General features: G+C 43.6%; 1 pseudogene across 1 annotated transcript; it reads left to right on the top strand.

Annotated features, from left to right (window-relative positions):
• Nucleotides 1–712: 712 nt before the first annotated feature.
• LOC110287780 lies at nucleotides 713–2,549 on the top strand (annotated as a pseudogene). Its single transcript, XR_002377249.2, has one exon. The product of XR_002377249.2 is annotated as an actin, cytoplasmic 2-like (transcript).
• Nucleotides 2,550–5,524: the final 2,975 nt, after the last annotated feature.

Below are 5,524 nucleotides of genomic sequence, written 5' to 3'. Positions count from 1 at the left end.
GACTTTATTCATAATGGCCAGAATTTTGAAACAACCTAGATGTTCCTCAATCAAAGATGGCTAAAGAAAATGTGGTACATTTACACGATGGAGTTTTATTCAGCTGTTAAAAGCAATGACATCACAAAAATTTGTGGGCAAATGGATGGAACTATAAAAAAAAAAAATCATCCCAGACCCAGAAAGGCAAAAATTGTATGCACTCACTTCTAAGAGGGCATTCGATGTTAAGTAAATGACAAATATGCTATAATTCACAGACCCAGAGAGTTCTCAGGGGGACATATATATCTCCCTGGGAAGGGGAAACAAAATAGATTTTTCTGGTAGACTTGGGGTGGGTGGGAAGGAACCAGGAGAGATTAGATGGGGTCTAGGGGAGATATAGGGAGGGTACTAGGGGAGATGACTGGAATTGTGGGGGTGTTTTGAGGGGGGTGATGTAGAGATTTAGTTCAATGAGACCCACCCTGGAATCTATGAGAGTAACTCTAGTGAAGTCTGATAATAATGGGGGATATGGGGTCAGAGCCTGAATTGGCCATATTCTATAATTAGACAAATCTCCTAGCAGTGGGAGTAGAACATCAATCCAGCCACAAAACTTTTAACCTACATTCTATTCTTTCCACAAGATGTGCACAGAAGGTCTCACACTCCGCCGGCTTACACTGCGCTTCTTGCCGCTGCTCCGTCGCCACTGCCGCCGCGTCCTTCGCTGATCGCAATGGAAGAAGAAATCGCCGCACTCGTCATTGACGATGGCTCCGGCATGTGCAAAGCCGGCTTTGCTGGCGACGACGCCCCCAGGGCCGTGTTCCCTTCCATCGTAGGGCGCCCCCGACACCAGGGCGTCATGGTGGGCATGGGCCAGAAAAACTCGTACGTGGGTGATGAGGCCCAGAGCAAGTGGGGTATCCTGACCCTGAAGTACCCTATCGAACACGGCATTGTCACCAACTGGGACGACATGGAGATCTGGCACCACACCTTCTACAATGAGCTGCGTGTGGCCCCTGAGGAGCACCTGGTGCTTCTGACCGAGGCCCCCCTGAACCCCAAAGCTAACAGAGAGAAGATGACGCAGATAATGTTTGAAACCTTTAATACCCCAGTCATATACGTGGCCATTCAGGCGGTGCTGTCCTTGTATGCATCTGGGCACACCACTGGCATTGTCATGGACTCTGGTGACGGGGTCACACACACAGTGCTCATCTATGAGGGCTACGCCCTTCCCTACGCCATCTTGTGTCTGGACCTGGCTGGCCCGGACCTGACAGACTACCTCATGAAGATCCTGACTGAACGGGGCTACAGCTTTACCACCACTGCTGAGAGGGAAATTGTTCGTGACATAAAGGAGAAGCTGTGCTATGTTGCCCTGAATTTTGAGCAAGAAATGGCTACTGCTGCATCATCTTCCTCCTTGGAGAAGAGTTACGAGCTGCCCGATGGGCAGGTGATCACCATCGGCAATGAACGGTTCCGGTGTCCGGAGGCACTCTTCCAGCCTTCCTTCCTGGGCATGGAGTCCTGTGGTATCCATTAGACCACCTTCAACTCTATCATGAAGTGTGATGTGGATATCCGCAAAGACCTGTATGCCAATACAGTGCTATCTGGTGGTACCACCATGTACCCAGGCATTGCTGACAGAATGCAGAAGGAGATCACAGCCCTAGCACCCAGCACAATGAAGATTAAGATCATTGCTCCCCCTGAGCGCAAGTACTCAGTCTGGATCGGTGGCTCCATCCTGGCCTCACTGTCCACCTTCCAGAAGATGTGGATCAGCAAGCAGGAGTATGATGAGTCGGGCCCCTCCATTGTCCACCGCAAATGCTTCTAGATGGACTGAGCAGGTGCCAGGAATCTGCTGCATGAGCTGATATGGAAGTATCGATTTGCCCTGGCAAATGTATACACCTCATGCTAGCCTCATGAAACTGGAATAAGCCTTTGAGAAGAAATTTGTCCTTGAAGCTTGTATCTGATATCAGCACTGGATCGTAGAACTTGTTGCTGATTTTTGACCTTGTATTCAAGTTAACTGCTCCCTTGGTATATGTTTAATACCCTGTGCATATCTTGATTTAGTCCTTAGTTCATGTGGCTCAGTCACTTGGGGGCTGGGGAGAGCACGCTGTGGACGAGAAAGCCCCAGCCTGGTGGATCTCTGTGAGCACCACGGAGTGATCTGTGCAGGGTATTAACCAACAGCAGACTTCCAGGATTTCCTGAGGCTGGCAAGGGTTCCTGAACCAGTTACCACTCCTTCTTGCCAGTCTAACAGGGTGGGAAAGTCCGAGCCTTAGGACCCAGTTTGCGTTCTGGTTTCTTCCCTCCTGACCACCATGGGTTGTTACTTGCCTTGAGTTGGGAACGTTTGCATCGACACCTGTAAATGTACTCACCCTTTTAATTTATGTAAGGTTTTTTGTACTCAATTCTTTAAGAAATGACAAATTTTGGTTTTCTACTGTTCAATGAGAACATTAGGCCCCAGCAACACGTCATTGTGTAAAGAAATAAAAGTGCTGCAGAAAAAAAAAAAAAAAAGATGTGCACAGAACTTATGATAGTGGCCAACCCAAGATTAGTCAAACTTCTCACCTGTGCCATGAGAAGGAGCCTATGAGTGACACTGGAGAGGCAGGAACCAGAAGCAGGTCAGCCCAGAGACCCAGGGCAGAAGCAAACATGACTGGCAAAAAAGTCAATTAAATGATACTAAATAATATTCTGGTATACTCATAGGTCAGTGCCTAGTCCAATGGTCATCATAGGGGTGTTGTCTTAGTTAGGGTTTTTCTGCTATGAAAAGACACCATGACCACAGCAACTCTTATAAAAGAAAACATTTGAGTCTGGCTTATAGTTTCAGAGGTCTAGTCCACTATCACCATGGAGGGAAGCATGGCAGCATGCAGGCAGACATGATGCTGGAGAAAGAGCTGAGAGTTACACATCTTGACTCTCAAGTAGCAGCAAAAGAACTTTGTGTCCCAGAACCTGGGCTTAAGCATCTGAGATCTCAAAGCCCACTCTTATATTAACATACTTCCTCCAACAGGGCCACACCTACTCCAACAAGGTCACATCTCCAAATAGCGCTAGTTCCTATGGGCCAAACATTCAAACACATGTGTCTATGGGGGGCATTCCTATTCAAATTACCACAAGCATCATTCAGCAACTAAATGGGTGCAGATACAGAGACCAACAGCCAAACAATATGCAGAATCAGGGGATCTCCATAGAAGAAGAGGAGGAAGGATTGTAAGAGCTAGAGGAGTTCCATGCCATGAGAACATTGCTAACAGAATCAACTAATCAGGGCTCAAATGGGCTCACAGAAACTAAATAAACAAACACAGACTCTGTATGGGTCTGAGCTAAGTTTTCTGTGTATACCTTATGGTTGTGTAGCTTGGTGTTCTTGTACTATTTCCAAAAGTGGGAGTTAAGGGTGTCTCTGACTCTTGCTGCAAACCCCAAGAAACACTGAGAAAATGGAGAACCAATGGCAGCTTATTCTGAAGTTACACAGAAATTAACCTCACCACTTAGTAATACCCCTCCTAATGAAGCTATAGAAAGGAAACCTATGTTTACACAAAACCTCATACATCTCATAACAGCTCTGTCTTCTAATTGTTTAATGCAGGAAAAAAAACCTTAAATCTTTTCAAGGAGTGAGTGAAAAACAAACCATACATCTAGCTAATCACCATCAGTAAGTTTGAATGCACTGATACATATAAAATCATAGAAGAATCTCAAATGTGTTATGTTCAGTGAACTAAACCAATCTTAAAAGGTTACCAAATCTATGGGTCTATTTATATGGCATATTGGTAAAGGTAAGCTACAGGGACAGAAAAGAGAGGACCAGTTGACAGAGGTTAAACATTAGAGAGTTTGATGACAAAGGACAACAATAGAGAGCTTTGGAGGGGCAAAACTCTCCTACATCCTAATTTTGATGGTGATTACACCACAGCATACAATATTTCAAGTTGTAGAAACAGGCAGATTTGGTGGTACATACCTATAATTCAAGCACTCAGAAGATGAAGCAGGAGACCTGCCATGAGTTTGAGGCCAATCTCATCTACAAAGTAAATACTAGGCCTGCTCGAGTTACATAGAAAAATACAATCTCAAAGAAATTCTATAAGTGTGTAACAATCTATGTATCTGAGTCTATGCAACTTGTGATGTTACTTACAAAGGTATGTATGTGTGACAACGCAACAGGTGAATTTTAATCGTTGTAAATTATATCTCAGAAATGTTTACTTAATGAATGTTAGAATGTGGGACAGCAGAACTGGGGCATGCATCCTATAGGTGACTGTCAACTTGAGGCTGGCTCATAGAATGCTGGGCTATAGAATTTGCTTTGGGAAAATGGCATACAGTTACCTTTCTTCTCTAAAGAACCTTTAGTTGGAGATGAAGTTTTTCCTGTTTCCTGGTGACTTTACATGATGAATAATAAAAATATACAGTTCTCTCAAGAACCTCCCAGAAATAGAAACTAAAAAACTTCCCTAATCCCATCTCCACCTCTTGAAAATAACCACGGGTTATAGTTTAGTGCATGCCTGCATAACACATGTAAATATGTATATTTTTCCTGTTGAATAAATGATATTTTAATTTACTTTTTTTACATTCATGCTGTGGTGGTTTGAATATGCTTGGCCTAGTGAGTGACATTATTAGGGGGTGTGACCTTGTTGGAGGAAGTGTGCCTTTGAGACCCTCTCCCTACTCCCCTGGAAGACAGTCTTCTCCTGGCTTCCTATGGATGAAGATGAAGAACTCCCAGCTCCTCCTTCTGAACCATGCTTTGATGATAATGCACTGAATCTCTGAAACTATAAGCTACCCCCAATTAAACATTGTTCTTATAAGAGTTGCCTTGGTCATGGTGTCTCTTCACAACAATGGGAACCCTAACTATAACAATGGTCTTCAACAGATGCATATATTCTATTCATAAATGACAATTGGTTCAAGAATAGTTTCTGTTTCAAAAGAGACCCCGATGGAAGATGGAAGAGGGAAACTTGATAAGCTTCACAGTGTTTGTGATTTATATTTTAAGGTAAAATTGTATGCCACACTGTTGTTGTGACATTATTTATTTAAATAGCCTCCCACTACTGGATATTTAGGTTGTTCTCAGTTGTTTGCTAGTCCTGGGCATAGTGTAGTGAGGATCCCTATGTATAGGCTTTCTACAATTCCCTAGCTTCATCCCTTATTTTCCCTCCTACTTATTTTTTGATTGTTCTGTTCTGGGATTGGGACTGAGATCTTAATTAACACACACTAAGCAAGCACACAAAACTGAGGTACATCTCTACCACTTTTTCTTATATCAGGTAGGATCTTACTCTCAGCCCACTCATGATCCTTCTGCCTCAGATTTCTGAGTTACTAGGTTCAGAGGTATGAACTACCACACCAAATAAAATGCCTTTCTTTTTTCTTTCTTTTTATTTTTCTT

The sequence above is a fragment of the Mus caroli genome, unplaced genomic scaffold (assembly GCF_900094665.2).
Source record: "Mus caroli unplaced genomic scaffold, CAROLI_EIJ_v1.1 scaffold_19251_1, whole genome shotgun sequence".
Taxonomy (NCBI): domain Eukaryota; kingdom Metazoa; phylum Chordata; class Mammalia; order Rodentia; family Muridae; genus Mus; species Mus caroli.
The sequence above is the reverse complement of the archived record's forward strand: the minus strand, read 5'-3'. Positions and strand labels throughout refer to the sequence as shown.